The sequence below is a fragment of the Corvus hawaiiensis genome, chromosome 6, assembly GCF_020740725.1.
Source record: "Corvus hawaiiensis isolate bCorHaw1 chromosome 6, bCorHaw1.pri.cur, whole genome shotgun sequence".
NCBI lineage: Eukaryota > Metazoa > Chordata > Aves > Passeriformes > Corvidae > Corvus > Corvus hawaiiensis.
The window spans coordinates 7,626,002-7,646,313 of NC_063218.1; positions in this window are offsets into that span (position 1 = coordinate 7,626,002).

The following is a 20,312-nucleotide window of genomic DNA, read 5'->3' on the forward strand; positions in this document are numbered from 1 at the left end:
TTAAACTTATAAATCAAGAACACATGCACTGAAAATATTTCCCGCTGCTGGATGCAAAGAGTATTTATGTGATGTGCCAAAGAGCAAAAGGTGCTGTATGAGATGCAAGTAGTTGTTGCAGATTGCATATTGAAATACTGAAGGCATACAAGGCAGTTGGTAAAAAGAATCTTGTCCATATTGATAAGCCTGGTCACAGACATGTATTTATTTTTACTTTAGAGTACATGGGTGTGTGTCTTTGCCTAATGTAAGGGAGAGAACTCTATATATCTGGTATCTCTTGTTAATTATTAGGTGCCCCTCTATTAGGAAAAAAAATTGCCATTGAGCTGAAATTCAAAGTCACCATTCGTAGTCAAAAACCAGAGAAGGAGTAGTCAGACTAACTTGTCTAAATGTGTATGTAATCCCCAGCTGCCTTCCTTGATTCAGATCAAAATATAGGCTGTCAGGTTTTGTTATGCTGTATTAAAACATTTTATTGGCGATTGGACTAGAATCAGTATCATGAGGATGGGACATAAACTTGTTATTTTCTGTTGCTGTTCTGAACTTGAAAAAGAGACAGTTCTGCAAACAGATCTATCTGAATATTCCTGTGTGTTTGCTTATCAGACCAGTCCATGTCCCAGGAGCTAGTGTACAATGGACCCAGAATGATCAGACTGGTATTAAGCATTTGGTCGTGCTGTTGTTTTAATTTTTTTGTTGTTGTTGTTTTTTGGGGTCTTTTTTGTTTTTGTTTTTTTTTTTAATGTGTGTGTGTGGAGGGGGTGGTTGTTCTTATTGTTTGTGGCTTTTTTGGTGGGGTTTTTTTGTGTTTTGGTTTTTTTTCTAAATCAGGAGCGTGACATTTGACCTGCTGGTTGGTGAATCCTGCTGCTAGGAGTAAACCTGACCCTCAATAATTAGTGCTAGAGAGCTTCGTTTGGCCTCCAGCTCTGTGAGGAAAGGTTAAAGTGTTGTGATGCTGTTCAAAATCCATTAACCAAACAGAGTCTTAAGGAGCCTTTGGACTTCCTGACCTTAGCCAATCTCTAACAAACAAATTCTCTAAGCTAATCAATGAAACAGAGTAACTTTGTGGTCTTTACGTCCACCTACTCTTTAGTGGTTCTAATCCAAAGCCCTAACAGGAGTGATTTCCTCGTATTATTAACACAGAGGCTGATAACCCTCTGAGCTGTGTTTTGCCCATCTTGCCAGAAACCCCTTGTCCCAGATATTATTTTTATGACTCCAGGGATATGCAGTTCTGCTAGCAGCACTGCTAGGCCTGGTAAACACATCCAGCCTTTTGGAGCCTAAAAGTGCTTGGCTGGCCCAGCAGTAGGTGAGGTGTTCACAATGACAGCTGCAACAACACGAAAACTCTCTGTCAACAGCACATGCCATCTTCCTGTGAACGCATAAGAAAAAGGCACATGAATTATGAGTAAATACTGACAGGCTTGAAGCCTGAGAGAAGGGATGAGTAAGTCATATCTCTGCCATAGATGCAGACATAATGAAAAATCTCAGGTTTCTTGGGGACACACAGAAGATCCCAGTGGTCTTGGCATTACGAGGAGGCCCATCAAACAGCATTAGCAGACTAATTAAATGTGCAGCTTAAACTTAATTTTCTTGGTAGCATTAAGACAGATTAAACATTATTCATTTGGTGTTGTCCTTGCTTCTGAGCATTTTTCACTCCTCTTCCCACCTTGTCATTTTGTTTCAATCAGTAATATTACTGGGTTTAGTTTAGGAAATGCACCTGAGCAGGATTTGAAAATAGGATTTTCTGAGCAAACCTTCGTAACTTACAGCACCTGGGTTCCTATTTTGCATAAGAAAAATACTCCTTCTTTTAATGAAATAGGTTAATTATGCAAAGTGTGAACATAGTGGCTAAGTGGAGAAAATTTGCTAATCTGTAAATGAGGAGGAGGATCTGTTCTATAAATTGCTCTTTCTGTATTTCTCTGTTTCTTCTTCTGCCATATAAATTTGGTGAAATTTATAAATTTTATAAATAAATTTGTGTACCGGCACCAATATGAAACTGTAGGAGTGCCAAGTATTTAGATTAGATATAAGGAAGAAATTCTTCGCTGGGTGGGTGGTGAGACACTGACATGGGTTTCCCAGAGAAGCTGTGGATGCCCGATCCCTGGGAGAACTCAAGACAAGACTGGACAGGACTTGGAGCAACTTGCTCTAGTGAAACGTGTCCCTGTCCATGAGAGGGGAGGGGTGGAACAGGATGATCTTTAATGTCCCTTTCAACTAAAACTATTCAGTGATTCTGTCATAACTATACTGATTTGTGCTTCTGCTTTGTTTTCTGACACATCTTGATCTACAGGCAAATCCAGGTCCTGCAAATGGATGCCCAGCTGCTGATTGCATCTGTGGTGAGAGTTTGGCAGACATGTCTGTTAATTGATTATATGGGATCTGTTCTTTTGGACTTGAATTCTAGCATTCTGTCCCAAGGATTTGGTGGTGTCTTCAGTCTGTCAGGAGGTGAAGGTCTAGACATCATATTAAAACTTGTATGTTCAGTGACAGAAAGAGTTCAGACTTTGACTTCTGGGCATCTGCATGCTGACATGATCTTTAATCACGTTATTATGTACTGCCTTTCCACCTGAGTCCCTAGGTAGATTAGCAACTATAAAATCTCTGAAAGAGAACGAATTATAGAGTGACCTGAAAAAGATGGTTGTGATTATTTCCATTTTGTGAAATGAATGCTCTGATACAGAGTAGGGTACTGGGGCACCTTCAAGCTAAAGTAGTTGGCTACCTTTTAATTCCTTTTATGTGTCCTTGAAATCTACCATTAGTCATTACTGCACCAGGAATCCCGGAACATTGCATTCTCCGACCTCTTGAATATAGCCAGCAAAATCTTCTGGAACATGATGAGTCCCAGGATACATGGGAGGACTTTTTTCATTGAATCCTTTTTTGGGTTTTTTTTGCATGTCTATTGTTGACATTTTTTTCTGAGTGGATGCTTGTATATTTTATTTTCCATATCCAGCTGAGTCTGTTGGATCTGAAAGGTTGCTCTCCTGCTTCTGCAACTTCTTCATTGCTGTAATCCCACTGTAATAATACAGAGGGAGTTGGTCAAGAGAAGTGTTAGGCAATTTCTGTGATTGCTGCTTTTGCCTTATTTGCACTGCATGATTTTTTCTTAGTGGAAATTCTCAGAAATGCTTTGTGCTTCATAGTTGTAGAAGAAGGGACAGATCCAGCTTGAAGAAACACATAGTCTGCTAGGTCTATGCAGGAAAAAAGGAGAAACCAGAAGTATCTTTCTGTCCAAATCAACAAAATTCATAAAGATCATCAGAACAAGAGGAGGGTTTTAACCATGCTTCAGCAGGGGTTAGGTGCGGGCTCACAGCTGGGGCCACACAAGGAGGATGGAGTGAATTAGAGGGGGTTGTAAGGTCTCCTTCCTCGATTTCCTTACAGCAGCCTCTCTCCAGTCACCCATCCAGGGCACTCGTTCAAGACTTTGCTTTGTAACTTGAGGGACCATGAACGGGGAGCAGATGAATGCTCGCAAAGAGGTGGTGATTGATGCAGCTGTGTGGCTGGACCTGCACGACTCACGTGAAGCTCTTGGATTGTTTCTGCCTTTGAAACCTTGCTCCTGTAATGACAGTGTGAAAAATGAAAACTTTCCCAGTACCCATGCCTTTCAATGCTCACAAATGCTATTCACAAGCCTGAGAGTAGTAAGGTAATACATCTGATTTCAAAGAGATGGACAACTTAATTGGTATATAAATTTAGAGCTAATAATGCATATTTTTTTTTGTAATATATTCTGTATACTTTGTGTGCTAGCTGGGTAATTTGTTTCTGCCTTCTACCTTAGGAAGCAGGGGGATGGTGCTATTTATCTTATTTCTTGTGGGAGACTTTTGTAAAACGTTTGCTGGGCTGCTGACTGAGTGCGTAATAAAACAGTCATTGCAATTTTTACTAATCTGAAGCCATTTTCTTTAAGAAGCACAGAATACAGAACATCACTTGAACAGACAAAGTACATTTAGTTTGGGACTGGTGTATAAATTTTCCAAAGAGAAGAGCTAATCAAAGAGTGATGTTTATGGAATAATAATGTGATTGAAACTGTCTGATTTATTTACTGATATAAGTAATGCTGAAAATAGGATTTTGAGAAGCAAATTCTCTGTGAGTGAAATTCTGCTTCCACACTTCTGAATTATAACTTGTATACCAGGTATTGTAAGGACTCTGAAGGGGCTTAACAGGTGAAAAACAACTGTATGGCCCATTAGATGAAGAAAATTGTGATCCTAACAGGAGGGCACAAAGAAGATGTGGGGGTTGATATGAAGCTGTGGTTTGCATCCCTCTCCTTCCCACCAAAACAAAGGCACCACTATGAAACTCATCTTCCCCTCCACAAGTGTCAAACGTGTTTCTTTGGTTGTGCCTCCTCATGCATGCACATGTACTTGCATATGTTTATATGTAAATAAAACCAAATTGCTTATCACTAGGAGACTCTCTGCTGTGCCTGCTGAGAGAACAGCTTACCTGCGTGACAAATACAAGTCATGTCATTTGAAGTGCTCCTGGAACATGCTCATTTTCCTTCAACAAGGAGCAAGGTACAAATGATGTTAAAATTGCAATGAAATGCCAACTTCATGCTTTGCCACAGGGACAAATTAATTTTTTTTTTAAAGTTAGGAAGTAATAAAGCCTTGCCTCCCCAGCATCCCTTGTTCAGCATATGCTCATGAACTGATGGAGGACAGGTTTGTGTCTGACAGAGCTCTCTGCTTTCCTGCAGTGTGTTTTCTATCTTGTGGAACAAACAAAAGGTTTTGTGATATTACCATCACCATTACCATTATCATTGTTATTGCTTTTTACTTCATTTAATGGATTCCCAGTGTCCTCCTCTCTGCAACGCAGCCTGTCTGTGTCAGCACTGTTAACTATTAAGTTGTTTATTATTTATTATGTGTTAAATGCTGACAATGTGACGTGCAAAGGATGTAGGCTGAAAGAGAGGCATTTATGCAGATGTGATTTATGCTTTCTGCTAGCTGTCTTTGTAAGAATTCTGAGCTTTCATATTTGCAAATCTCAGGTTGGTGGGTTTTATAGGCTATTCAGCTAATTCAGTCCCATCTTTCAAACATCTGTCGCCTCTGAAAAGTTCTCAGTGTAAAGAGGAAACTGTTATTTATAAGAAGAAGCTGTCAAAGATCAGCTATGTTCAACAATCTAAAGCATCGCTTACGTACATCAGCACTAAACTATGCTCATTTGGATAGCATGAATGACTAATTTTAGCTTAAAATTGGAAGCAATTATAGGTTCAGGAAGAAAAGTAGGGCTGTATGTCATTAGTAATTGATTTCTTTTGTGGAAGAGCTTGAAACGAACATTTAAAAAGAAAAAACATTGTTAAGTGATGTAACCTGTGGCGTGCAATACGCAGATGTTTCACAGACTTGTGTGTGTGTATCTCAGGTGGATGGATATTTCTGTTGTCATTCCCGCTCTTCCCTACAGCTCCCTAAAAAATTCTGCTTCCCCACCCTGTGTCTTTCAGCTTCTGTGAAACCCTCAAGCTGATGATAGCTCACACTGGGAACGTTGTGCAACTGGTGTACAAAGAGGACAGTGGTGCAGGAAGCTGTAAGTTGCTTGGTAAGATGTTGTGGGCAGGTTTCAATACCTCAAGGTCTTAAAAGTAAATAACTGTCCCACCTGTGCATCTTATGGTGAATTACAGCAGGAGAGTCCAACAGAACAGTGATCTGAGCACTAATGAGGGAAACTGAGAAGCTTGAGTACAATGTCTGTAGGGCAAGAACGACTGTGGTAAAGCACTCCTCCTGCTTCTCCCCTTCCCTGCTTCTTGGAACAGCATGTGGTCTTTCAAGGGAGTGGTCCTTGGCAGTCTAGGAAACAGCTACTGGGTCAGGAATCCTGACCTCTCTCAAATTAGTCAGATCGAAGAAATTGCCCTGCACTTATTTCTCACTGAAGCTTGCCTTCTGTGGCAAGGAGTCACCAGAATGCTCAGACCAGCTGCTGGGACCGAGCTGTCATTCTTTCTGCTGCACACCCAGTGCTATAGTCTCCTTCTTAGAGAATTTAAGGGCTGGGAAAAGGAATTAAGAGTATTGCCCAGAGGACTGATGTTATGCAGGATCCCTTCATTGGTTACTATCTCTAGGAATGCTTTGGGCTGGTAAAATAAAGCATATTTGCCTGAGAGGAGCCAGCAAGTGAGGAGAGGAATGATGAAGTGATTATTGTGTCTGGAAGCTAGAATTTCAAGGACTCTGTTGGATGTCTTCTCTGGGAGAAGTTACATTTACATGGTCTTTTGCAAACAGATGTTATCTGTGAGTCTGGGTTGATGAGTTTAAGCTCAGTGTTGTGCTAATATGATGATGTGGCTTTTGGATTAGTCTAGATCATGTCAAGTTATTTCGGTGTGTGGATGAGGTGAGCGAGTATCTGTCTGCACAAAATCACATCAGCCTGCTGGGTGGGATCCAGTTCCTCAAGCATTATACAATTTGAGGCCTTTTCAGGTGTGTGAGGGTATCCAAGACAGCCACTAAGGGCCTGGCAGCAACAACACAGGACCTACATCTGACCCAGGCTGCAGCAGCCAAACAGAATTCCTGAGGGCATCTCAGAAGGGCTGAACACCCATGTGAACCACGTGCCTGCTTGGCTGTCCAGAGGGTTGAGGAGCAGACCTGTAACAAATGCCCAACTTCTCATATGTCTGCCTGGGAGAGATGGCCTGCCCTCCAAGGCTAAATAGGATTTGCTGTCCCTTTTTCTAAGAGAAGTCCATCTAGAAAATGACAGGCCTGCATGTGGCCAGGAAACATAAAGCCAGAGGTGTTCTGTGGAGTTCTAGTTTAAAAGACATATACATGCAGAGAAGTTGGCTAAAAAAAGAAGGATTTCTAGTTTTCTGAATACTTTGTTATTTGATTTGGCTTCAAAGCTGGCAGGATTATTAATTTCATGAGCAGCCGAGGGATGAAAAGGCCCTTACTTCAAATCTTGGAGGATATCTGCCAAGTACATCTGTCTTGGGACTAGCACACCTTGCTAGCCAAGACAGCAGAACTGTGAGGAGTCCAGGGTTCACTCAAGAGTCTTTTGTGGATTAGATCAACATTTGTCAGGACATTTTTTAACCAAAATTTTTACTCGGCAAGCCATTTTGGATGACCTTTTTTTCAGCCAAAGATTTCCAAGAATCTCTGCTTGCAGAGTCTGAACCACACACAGGAGACATTTGCCGTGACTGTTTCTTTCCTTAGGACTCTTTATGGCAAGAAAAATGACACAAAGATTCCATTTATCTCATTTTTGAAATTCATAGGTAAGATTTATGAATGCCTCTGACAGGTTGTAGGCTGGTCTCCAATCACTATACCTCACTTTCCTAAAGACAAAAAAGTTCTGTGCAAAATTCTTATGGAAGAACAAAATACATTTTTGTACTCAGGCACTCAATAACTTTCTCTGACTACTTTAAAACTTATGCTAAAGACGTAGTTATATTGAAATTAGCTAGTTTGATGTCTCAACTTTCTGGCTACCTCATGGTGTCTGCTGTATTTCTGTAGTGTACAGCTTCTGACCATACCTAATCAGGACAAAATTTGGATCTAGCTTTGAAAAATAATACCTCTCTATATTAAAAATTATTGCAAAAATATTTAAAGTAAAACAATCTAAAAGATAACCTCACTTACTTCCCCCCCCCCCCAACCCCCCAGACCCCACAGCTGAATTGTAGACAATTCTTGTTTTCAGCATTGCTGGATTAAAGAAAAAAACCTCCAATCCCTTCTATTTTGGTTTCCCAAGGGAATGAGACTTTTGATCTTATTCTGCCTGCCTGCCAGTCATTCTCTTAATAACTTTTGAGTCCATTGGCTGGTCTCAGCCACCTTTGACACAGGGTAGCCACCTCTCAGATATTACATTCCTGCACATTTTGTGCAAATCAAGACGTGTGTCAAGGAGAAAGACTTTATAAGAAATTTATTCATCCCATGGGTTAGCAGCCACTCAACCAGTCAGCAAGTTGGTGTGGGCCTAGTTCTAGGCTGGCTGTCACAGCTGGCTGTGACATGAGGGACCTGGAAATGTGAATCCAGGGTGGATGTGGCAACCTCTGAAATTGTGGGAAGGGGAGAGGGTTGGAATCATATGGGTTAGAAAACACAGAACCATAGAATGGTTTGTGTTGGAAGGGACCTAAAACCTCATCTCGTTCCAGTCCCCTGCCATGGGCAGGGACACCTCCCCCTAGTCCAGGTTGTTCAACATCCCAGGGGAGACTGGGATGAAGGGACACCAAGGGAGGTGACTTTGTTGCAGGACTGTGCCTGAAATGGAGATGTTAAAACCAAATCAATAAGGATATATTGCTCCATATTAATAAGGAGCAAGGCTCAGAGCAGTGCACAGAAGGGAAGGTGAGATGCATTTACAGTTCTGTTTGTGTGTTTTCTATCCCAGCTAACTTGGTGGGTGACAATGAATAGTCAGACAACTGATTATTGAGTGTTTGATGATGATCTGTTTAATCTTAGTCCAGAGTGAATATATTTAACGTCTTGATTTTTCTATTGAATATGTTGTGGCATTGGTTGCATACAGTGCTTTCTAACATCTTATTAACTAAACAAAATCACGGAGTGCTTTTAACAATGAGTGGTTTGTTTGGCTGCATTAAAATAAATTCAAATTCATTTTACTGTCACTGCATACATATGAGCCATCTCTTTCAGAAAAGCAGATTGATTCTCTTTGTGAAAAAAATTTAACAGAAACTCCCATTTCCCAGAATACTCCTCTACCTGAGAAAATTTCTAAATTTCGGCAGCTTTTGCAGTAAATAAATGCAGCTCTTGAAATATTTCTTAGTGTGTTATGGACCTGACTTGCCAGGTTTTCAAACCCTCTGCAGCAATTCAATGAAATTATTTGATATTTTGCTTATGTTCTTAGTGTTTCAGGAGAGGAATATTTGCAAGGATTCACTGAAAAAGAGCACCAAGCTGGGTGTCATTTTGGTTTGGAAAATGCTATCATTATGCTCTGTTTGTCTGTTTTGTGGTGTGTTCTGTTTTCATCAGGAGGACTCTGTGGGCAGAATAAAATGGAGAGTATGACACAGATCAAGCAGCAACTGCTATTTGACACACTCTGTCCACTGGCCTAGTTTATTAAACCTGGAGTGAAACAACTAAAGCACTAGGGATGAATATGTCTCAATTTTCCATAAAATGAACTCCTGGGTTTTGCTGGTAGTGGCTGTTGGTTTTCATATGAAATTAGTAGTGTCTCATTAAATGAAAGGCAATTATATGTATTAGCAATAATGATAGAATCATACCAAAAAAAAAAAGTCAACCAAAAAATATCCCCTATGGATGTAATTTTAGAAATGCATTATGCAAGGGTTAATTTGTGAGCTGGGTTTTTTTTTTTCTTCCCCACGTTTTGAAAGCTTTGCTGTAATTTTGTATGAAATTTGAGATCAGTGAGTCTATAATATCTAATGAATAATTTACTACGCCAACAGTCTTTCTGTGGAAGAATACTAAATTAATTAAGGCCTGGAGGAATTTCCGTGTGTTTAAGCCACATTATGTCTTCAAGGTTTTACTGCTTCAAAGTCACTGAGATGAACTCCTGGCTTTTCAGGTGTTAACAGTCCCAGGAAAACAAGATTGATGCCCTTGCTTTAGCCTAGAAATACTAAAGGGCTCGAGCGTGTGTTTTGTGTGAATCTATTAAAAGGATAGTTCCTTGCACTCACTTGTTCCCTAATTTTTTTTGGATGTTGTATTTATAGGAACTGCCCTGCCATCTCCCACACCCAGAGGTATTTTGCTGGGTTGGATGGCACATTCTGAGCCAGCTCATTCGGGTGGCTCTTTTCTCTGGGTTAAAGGAGGTGAGGACTGTCTTCCAACAAGACAAAAAAGGTATAGTTGAGCTTACCCCTTCTCTGAAAAGTACAGAACTTACTTCTAAGCACACCAGCCTGTGCAGAAAGGGATTTTTTTTGGACCTGTTGGTCAACCTTGAGAGAATTAGTCAGAAATTTTTTATTTTTTTAAGTCTCAAGCCATAAGCATCTCTCACAGCTGATGGTACAGTGAAGGCTGGATACGGTGAGAATGCCAACCTGCCACACACATTGGTTATTTAAACAGGAAAAAATAGCTGCTTTCCAGCTGCTCTTGATGCCCTTGAGTTGAAATGCAAATACAGAAAAAACATGTGCCACTATAACCAGATGACAGCCGTTCCCCTTCCCTGGAAACCAGTCAAGCACAGAAAAGAGGAAATCAGTCCCTCTCTCCCATGGCTAACCATACTCATCATTCTCTCCTTGCTTCCAGCTGCTGACCAACTACCCTAGGCAGAATAATTTGACTTTCTGTGAGAAACCCTTCAGAGGTCCCTCATTTAGGCTTTCATCTGGTACACAATTTACTGAGCCAGTCTAGTACTTACATATGTCCTGGTCTGGGCTCACAAGGTACTATTTTCTTCTTATACCATTTCTGTGCTATCCCCTCTTCAAGGTTAATGAACTGGAGTGCAGAGGGTACCTTGACAAAGGTTTATTAGGACATTTGGGACACAGAGTGGCACAGAATTTGTACAATCATATCAATGTATTCCCCATTACACACCCCAGCCCTGCCCCTCCTGTTATTCACACTGCTTTGTGCCTATCATGGGGCAAACTCAGCAGTTTTCTGGCTGGGAAAACCTGTGTGTGGAGTCCTGGGCTCCTCCACCTATGTATAGTATAGAATAGTCCACATGAAACCTGGTGCCATGACCAGTTTCTCTGCACTCTATCTCAGCTTGTTGGGAAAGGGAGGTGAGCACTTGAGTTTACCTTGTCTGTTTTACAGCACATCAGTTGTTCAGGTGCAGTCCTCTGTGGTTTCTTCCCAAAGTTTCAAGTAGAACAGAACCATAGAGAGGGAGTGGATGGAAAGGGGGTGCTGTGATGTCTCTGTGCTGGTCACCACGGAGATCCAGCATCTGTAGCTGTATGGTGTGTATGGGATGAAGAGCTGGGTATGGCACCACTGGCAGGACCTGTGTGGTCAAGGCTTACACAGAGGTCTCATGTCCTGGGTTATTCTTGCTGCTGTAACACATGATGTGTCTGTCCCAAGAGCTGTAGCATGATGGCCCTTGAAGTGGCAGGGAAAGAATCCTAGCAAGGACAGCAGTAGTTCAGCCGCATTCTCTCAGGTAAGCTTAGACCTGAGAGCTCCTTTCAAGACCAGGTCTATTTAATATCCTTCTTGCAGACACATTTTCCTGTAGGATTGGTATTTCTGAGAGGGCTCAGCTCCTGCTCAAGAGGTGTGGCTGAATTAGACACCATTGATGTGAGTGGGCTACAGACTCATATCTTAAACTTGGCTCCTTCCAAACACTGGATGGACTGTTTGGACCTGGAGTGCTGCTGCTGCTGCAGAACCCATGGGCCATAAAGAGTGTTGGGCCTAAACTCTCTCCTAGCTTAGCAGTGGGGTTTGGGGAATCTGGTCCCTCCTCAGGACAGAGCTATGTCTCTTTCTTAAAGCCACTTGCCAGAACACTTCGCTGGATCAGGACCTCTCTGGCACCATGACCAGTTTGTACATACAGTAAATCAGAAAGGAACTGGGGCAAAGAGTAGGGATACAGAAAGCTGCAGTGTCGGATTAAACGTGGTCAAATTACTGGCTGTGTATGTTCAGGCTACTTGAACAAATTAAAAGTGGGGGCTGGAGGAAGGATAGTCAATGAGGCCTGTATGATTGTAGAAGGTGGGGGCAAGTCAGGCTAGGGGTGCTCAGCAATACCCAAATTGTCCTGTTTGCCAATATCCAGGGATAATTTACACATCAAAAGGAGAGGGCGGAAATGGACATGAAAAGTGACAGCGACTGCCAAGTTAAATAAAAGCCCCTCAGTGAACATGAAGAGCAATAAGAGCCGTTTGGAAAGTTGGCTGGAGAAGAAGAGGTTATGTGAGAGCTTATACCCAACTGCCTTCTTGGCCCCTTGGGAACTAATACAGACATGGAATTCACTTGACCTGCAGGGCTGAGCAAAATATGGCCACACATCAGTAAAGCCTGATGCTTAAGTCATAGGAAACAAAAGCAGGACTGTGCCAGATGCCAGACAAGTGGGATCAGGTAGCATGAACCACAGCCTGACTTCAAAACGCCTGAGTAAATCTGGGCTGCTAAATTTCCACTGGACTGAATCTGAAGAAAATAAAGGAGAAGAAGAATGCTGTTTTTTTCTTCTCTAGCCGGATACTAGCAGAAGAATATAGGTTGAATTTGAATAAGTTAGAAGCAATATTTCTAAGACAGGCTGTTTTTTGAAATATGAGGCTTTGTAGGTTTAGCATTAAAGCAATTTCTCTTCTTGTCATGAAACACTGAAGGACAGACACTGTGTTTAGGTGGGATATGAACACCCAAATGCTTCCTTGCCTCTCTGCCCTTGATTATATTTTTTTTAATCTCCTTTGCTTTGAGGAAATTCAGAAATAATCTTGATTTTTGCCTATCACATCCCAGTCTCACTTTCTACTGCTGAATAGCTGCTTAAGATACCTTGTCAAACAGTGTCATCCTGGCTCGACTTTGCTAAGAGATGGTGCGAATGATCCGGGGTTTCCAGAGCAAGCACAAGGAGAGCAAAACTAATTGTTGCCCCAAGCAAGAATCTTCCGATGAAAAGCTGATCTATTTTACACAAGTCCAAACCTGAAATAACTCCACAGATGTCAGTGCAATCACTCTAGATGTGCAAGAGAGGCGAATCTGCCCTCAAGTCCTCTGTCTTCTTTCCTGGGGGAGGGCAGCCTGGCTCAGGAGTCAGGGAGGGGGGAGAGTGTCTGCAAGGATTGCTGCCTTTTTATACAATCTGCATCAGTTTTGTGATCAAAGGCTAGAAGTGACCAGAATAGGCAGAGTCCTGGGCTTTCCCATTCACATGGCTCAGGCAGGCTTAACCCTGCCCGCTTAACGCCGGGCTTTGATGCGAGGAGTCATGTGCGACTCCACCGCTGTGCCTCTTTGTTCCAGGCAGTGCTGTGCCTTTGGGGGGGAGAAGCAGAGTGGGCTTAAAACCTTGGCTGTTTTGGGTACATTAAGGCTCGAATTAGTCCAGAGTGCAGGGGTCTATGCCTGTACACCCTGGAGCTGTGGCAGGATGAAGCCTCCACCTGCTGAGGCCCTCTCTCTGCTCTCTAGGGAAGAGCCAAATACCACTCAGGGTGGCTCTATCTTTGGCTGCCGTACGGCGGGGATTGGATTACAAGCAGCTTCATGCTGACAAGGCTTTGGAGGAATAATAATATCTTGAATATTATGGAATTTGAGGAATAATAATATTGGAGGGATAATAACATCCTCTAGGGAATGAGGTTGTCCTTTTCTCTTACAATCCTGGCACAGAGAGGCTATAGATTCTTACATGTAGTGGGAATTAGCCATTTCTTCAAGACATATGTGCCAGTTCCAGTTAAAACGTTCCCAGCATGTGTTCTGGCACTGCAGATGGGATGGGAATCTCCCTGCAAAATAAAACAACTGGGGCTTCCAGAGCTGCTTGAAATCACTCTGCTTCCTCTGCCTGCAAGGCAATAGCATTTCCCTTGGCACCTGCTCTTCCTTTCTTCTTCCAATGAGTTGAGGGCCAGGTAGGGTTTTACTCTACTATATTATCTTCAAGACCCAGACTCCCATTTGCTGTGCTTGTGCATTGCTCCATCAGTTCAAAGGAGCTATGCCAGTGTAAGCCAGCTGAGCAAGCAATACACCATATAGATGGTTTGGGATACTGAACTCTGAATTCAGGACAATGATGCTGAAAATAAATAACCTGTTTTTTTCTTGCTAGAATATAGTGCATTTCTGATGTAACTGATTTGCACTGTCTTCACAAACCCTCTTTACTAGCACCAGATTTAATACCTGAGGCAAAAGGAGAAAGGTTATTTTTAACAGCAAAAGGACATTGCAGCAACACGTCTGGAGGATGCAGGGTTCTAAGGCTTTCTCACAGGGCATGGAAAGTCCCCGGGATGAAAACCCTACTGCGTAGCAGAGAAGTGAGTGTGTTTCAGCATTTGTCCCGGCCGGGGAGCCCTCCTTGACTGGGAGAGGTGACCAGGCTGCCAAGCCCTCGGGCAGTATGAGAGCAGTGTGCTTTGTGAGGCCAAAGACCTGCCGCTCCTGGGAGGACTGAGCCCTGGGACGGCGTGGCTGCTGTCACAGACTGTCACCGAGCTGCTGCACTTCCCCTGCCAGCTCCAGACGGGGAGATGCCACCAACTCAGGAGGGAGAAAAACTCGGCGAAGCATATACAGCTCCTTCCTGGCTGTCCCTGCAGAACAGCAGGGGGATTTGTTGCATAATCCAGAGGGATCAGCGGGCTCAGAGCGCTCCTGAGCCCAGGACTAGCTCGAGGGAAGCGCAGGACAGGCTGGCAGAGGCACGTCCAAGCTCTCAGCGGCAGCACACAGCGCGCATTGTAGGTCCGCTGCTGCCGGCTGGCATCTCCCTCCATCGGCCGGCAGCGCCTCCGGAACAGCTGCTCGCCCGCCTGCCCTGACACCCAGCAAGGTGCAGCCACGGCAGCTGCTCCTCAGGGGAGCTGCCGAGCAGGGACAGCCGCATCCGAAGGGAATCGGTCCGGGAAGGAGCTCCTTGGGCTGCGAGTGTGCCAGTCCGCACAGGCAAAGCACCATCTGCTGAAAGGGGTGCGGAGGGGGAAGCAAGGACAAGGATGGCTTCTCAGAGTCAGAGATGCAGACAGACCGGCGTTTATTTGTTTTTCCTAATTCAGCTGGATTGTTAAGAAAAAAAAAAATAGGCTGTAGTATAAAATCACGTCTCTGTAGCTACAGATGTGCACCTCTAATAGAAAGAGCAAATCGGGAACAGCGACCAAACTAATTTGAAAATCTTCTGAGCTGCAGAAAAAGAAACAACCTCAAAAGAAAGAAAACAAGCCATGCTGCCCAGATCTCTTTGTCACAGGTCTCAGGAGAGGGTAGAGAAATCAAATCAAGCTCAGTGGGCTTTTAGCTGCCTTTGGAAGAAGTTTCTGCCTGGCATGAAAGCTACAGCCATGGCAGGAGCTCGGAGGTGCCTTTCATATGATTGCATTAGCTGTGGCTCCAGGTGTCCAAGGCAGACAGCTGACAATTACACCTTTTGTTTTCTTTTTCATGTTTGACAGCCAGATGCCTTTTTCATCTGCAGTGTGCATGTGTGTGTACTTGTATATTCATATATAACCTCGGATCTATCACTCTGACAGAGTCACAAATGACTTATCTGACCATTTTAACAAATATAGGGCTGATTTACACGCTAGACCATCAAATGGAAGGGTTCCCTTTTGGCACTCGTCATCCCCTGCAGTTTTACAAAACATGTTCTTTCCTGTGACACTAAAATTATAAGGCTGTTGTGTGGATTTTACTGAATAAAAGCTGATCCCATAGCTGGTTTCCCAAATAATTGAAGAGTTACACGTCAAAATTTTATAGCTGGACTCTGGGGTTTAGAATCTCACAAGAAGGCCTGCTGTGACTGCATGCCTGTTGTGCAGGTTGCTTATCTAGAAGGGAGAGATGGCTCAGGAGATGAGGGATCTCAGTGATGGAAAAGAAAAAGGCTGAGCAAAGTCATAGAGCAGGAGCTCTTTCTGCAGCTCCGGAAGTCAGACAAACCAGGTAATTCCTGCTGACTGCATGTTGTACCACTCTTGGGAGAAATATGAAGAAAATATTCATATTAGTTCAGGTATTGCAAATTACTTTTCCTGCCAAAGAAGAGTTAAAAATAAAAAACCCCAAGCCCCTCTCTTCCCTGTATGTTTACTACTGGTCACTGCGGGAGATGGAGTATTGGCTTGGAAGGCCTCTTATTGACCTTATTACATTCTTATAAAAAGCAAGTTGTTTTCTGGTTTAGAGCAGAGATTTTCTGCTCAGAGAAAAAAAGCCTTTGCTGGTTATTTCTGGCTCTGGAGCCAACGCCACTGCAGGACCTCTGTCCTCACAGGTAATGGTGCAGCCTGTGGGAGACCATTAAGTGGTGTTCTGAGAGGCAAAGAGGGCACTTCCAGGCTTGAGTTATGACAGAATAGTTTGAAACCATGGTGCTCACCACAGCACTCACAGCCTGCCATCAGAATTGCTCCAGAATAAGGCAGCAAAAACATTTGAGCAAACAGTTGTGAACAAGAAAAACTCAGACTGAAGAAGGGGATTGCGCTAATTAATGTGTGACCTTATGGTTCAAGCCAAGACCAAGACTTGCTCAGACTGCAAAATTGTGGACTGTCATTATGTAAAAGAAGACTTGTTCCAGAAATTCCTTCTCTTTCCAGGGACTATTGGCTGGGGAATGAGAAGCCTGGGGTGAAAAATTTATTTGCCTCTGGGCGTGATATGGGCAGTGAGGGATGGTGTTGCAAAACAGAATTTTTCAATTTTTTTTTTTGGCTACAGGAGTATTGATGAATTGCAGGGAAAAAAGAGAGTATAATTAACAATAAAATGCTGTCCCTGATAATGGAGGGTAAGTCCTAGATGCCTTAGAGATAACAGGTGGTACAGAGCTCTTCTAGTAACAAAACCTCTGAGGATACTTGGTCTTACAGAAGAGCTGAAGAGAAAGCCAGGGGCTTGTATTTTGTAATGCTCTGAGAGCTGAACTACCCTCAGAGGGAGGTAAGGCTGGCAGTGCTCAGGGTGCCATATATCCCTGCTCACCTTCCTGAGTCTGCCTCTGCAGTCTCTGCCTGTGCAGGATGTGAGCAGGGTGATGTAGGAGAGCGTTGTCTGTAGGACAAATGAAATCTCTGAGGAAGAGCAAAGTAATGCTCCTACCTAACTCTACTGTGATTGCAGTAAGTTCCTCATTTAATATTTATCACATTTCGAATTCACAGGAAATCACTCTAAGTTGTAGTTTTAATGGAAGTTGACCCTGTAAACCAACTGATCAAATCTTGGGTCAAGACGACATGACATATGCAAATCATATGCAAAGCTCGTGTACAGCTGCATGTACAATGATCACACTCCACCATGAGCAAACCTCCACTGACTTAAATTAAAGTTTTGCCCAAGTCAGCTTGAGCTTTGTACGTAGAGCTGTATGTGGGCTTTGCATATGATTTGCATATGTCATGTAATGTACAATGTGGTATTGTGTACTGGCTGTCTCCCCCTAATTAATACATGATAGAAAAACTCTCAGAGAATAATGATTAAGAAAAAAATTGTGCATAAGGAAATTGCTTGCAAATGACCACACTGGTGAAATTATAACCCAGTAATATTGCAGTCCCATTTATTTTCTGTTAGGTTTAATCACCACTAATAATTCAGTCAAGGGTAATTAATCTTTGCTGATCAAAGTACAGGAAAGGGCTGAAGTACTGTAGCTGCATCGTAATGACGTGTAGTGCTGATGGCACACAATTGCCTGTTTGCAGAGAGATGTGAAGATGTCCTCATCGGCACACAGTCAATGAATGGGAGTTCATTATCACTCAGTACAGGAGAGAGGCTCAAATAATAAGGGAAAAAGCCTAAAAGTACATACACAGGCAGATGCTTGCAACCAGAGCTCAGCTCATTCCCTGAGCTGGAGGGGTGTGGGCAGGGAAGCTGCGGTAGAGACCAGTGAGGGAAAGGACCTTCAGTACTGATTTTTTTCTTTTAATCACTTTATCAGGATAAGGTTCAACTAATGCTGCATTGAAGGAAAAAGGGAGTTTCAATTCCCAAACACTCCAATTCCCCAGCAGAGAATGACTTTCCCAAGTTCTTTGTATCAGCCATTATCAACATGGAACTTGTTACCTTCATGGGATTAGCTGGTACTTTCTTGGAAAGGACACCTTCTCTGGGTGACTTGATGAGGCCTAAATGGCTTGTGCTTCTTCCCTTGAGGGAGGTGGTTGATGAACAGAGGGAGAGGGACTGGGCAAAAGATCCTGCGATGGAAACTGCACGTAGCTGAGAGCTCAAGGGAGTGGGTAAGTAAGGTTAATCTTTGTTCTTCCTCTACCAGTTTTTGCAGATCAATTTCAGATCATGATTGTGCTGCTGTCCTGGACTAGACAAAAATCCATCAGGACAATTTCCATCTATATGGCCAGAAAAAAGGGACAGGAGCATGTTGCCTCCTGAATTGCTTCATGAATATATAACATGCTTGAACTTAGAAGGCTTGAAGCCAATGCTGTGCTGTGTTGAGTTTTGAAGATGACATTTAAAAATCCCAACACCTAATTTATTTAGTCAGGGTTCATTTATTTTAATCTTCCAGCCAAACCCTTGTTTGGGAACTTTGATCTGAAAGCAGTGTTTATTTTCAAAGTCACAAAAACCCCCCCTTCCATGCTTGAATATTCTATTTTAAATTCTTTTGATATTCCCTTCTATTGAAACTGCCACCAAACATCAGTGGTGTTAAAAAAACCAACACCTATTACTAAAAAGACAGACAGTATTTAGGGCTACAATGGTCCTGAAGTACAGTGAATCAAAACTGGAAATCCATCAGTTCTTTGGCTGCTAAATGATTTCCATGCTGAGCTGGCATTTATCTTCTAGAATAGAGAAGCCTTTCAGAGAACAGCAAATATCTGGCAGGGGGCCACAGGCCTTGGATATAAGACAATTAGCACAACAGGGGAAAAGAAGGGTTTCCGGAATTAGAGATGAATAAGAAATATTTGTAAAGTGCACTTTAAGTTATTGGTTTGATCACAGCGAATGTTTGTCACTTACTTCTCATGGCTGCAAATGTGCTGTATTACTTGTCTGGTTCTGCTTTCTTCTGTAATTAGTTTCACCACTGAGTGGTAGGACTGGTACATACCACACTTGTTTTCCTCTACTTCATCTTTAAAAGACTACTTTGTTTGTTTCAAAAATAGGGAAAACAGCAACTTGTTAGTTGTTGTAAAGATAGACTGCTCCCTCCTAGTCCGCTGGCTTTCTCTCCATGCACAGCTTTAATTAGATGTGGGGATTTAAGCCTTTACATTCTGAGGCACGTAACAGTCAGACTAATAATTAAGAGGATATATTTAGATGGTTTAAAAAACCCACTCTACTTCTAAGACTAAATCTTGATGATTAAAAGTGCCAGAGGGTTTCCAGGCTCCTCACAGTATCGTGAGCTGTAAATTTGCTCATCTTATTGACAAAGAAAAATATCCTAATCACAGGACATAAACAGATTCTCAAGTCTTGAATATTAAGAGGCTTTAACCATCTTGTGCTACTCTGTTAGAAAGACGAGGTGCATTTTCATTGATTATGGTCACACCATCTGAGCTTCTGGAATTTCTTTAGGATTTGTCTTATAAAGGTGAAGAATTAATGATAATATCATAATCTTGGCTAGTGTTAGGGACTGAAACAAGAATTTACTTGAAAACTAACAGAAGTGAGACATTCTCCATTATGAAACCCGGTTCAAGCCTCAGACGGGATATCATATCTGCTTTTGGACACTATACTCCATGAAAAATATGGATCAACAGAAGCAAGGTAGATCAAAAAACTGAAAACATGACTCTGAAAAAAATTTGAGTGTGCTTAGTCCAGAGAAGAGCAGACTGGTGTGTGAGTTAGTGATCTTCAGATGTGCAACAAGCAGTTGCAGAGCAGAAAAGGCAATCTGTTCTCCACATTGAATGGAAAAAGAAGTAATGGGCTTAAAGTTTAGAAAGGGAAATTTCATTAAGGCATTAGGAAAAACTTCCTGATGTAAAGGTAGTTAAGGACTGGGTTAGATTGCCTGGGTTAGCTGTGGAGGCACATCAGAAGTCTCTCATGGCAAGCTAAAGCAATATCTGTTAAAAATTGTTGAAGTTGCTGTCCTCGCTGACGTGAATGGGTCTTCACGTGGCTTTAAGTATTGAAGGACTGAATTAAGGTGTCCTGGGAGTCTTCTCTCCAGGCTGAACAACCCCACCTCTCTTAGCCTTTCGTTACAGAAGAGGTGATCCATCCCTCTGATCATTTTTTGGGCCTCCTCTGGACCAGCTCCAACAGGTCCAAGTCTTTCCCATACTGAGGATGCAGTGCCCCGTGTGGGATCTCATGAGAGCGGGGTAGAGGGGCAGAATCACCTCCCTCAACCTGCCCATGCTGCTTTTGGTGATGCTCAGGATATGGCTGGCTTTC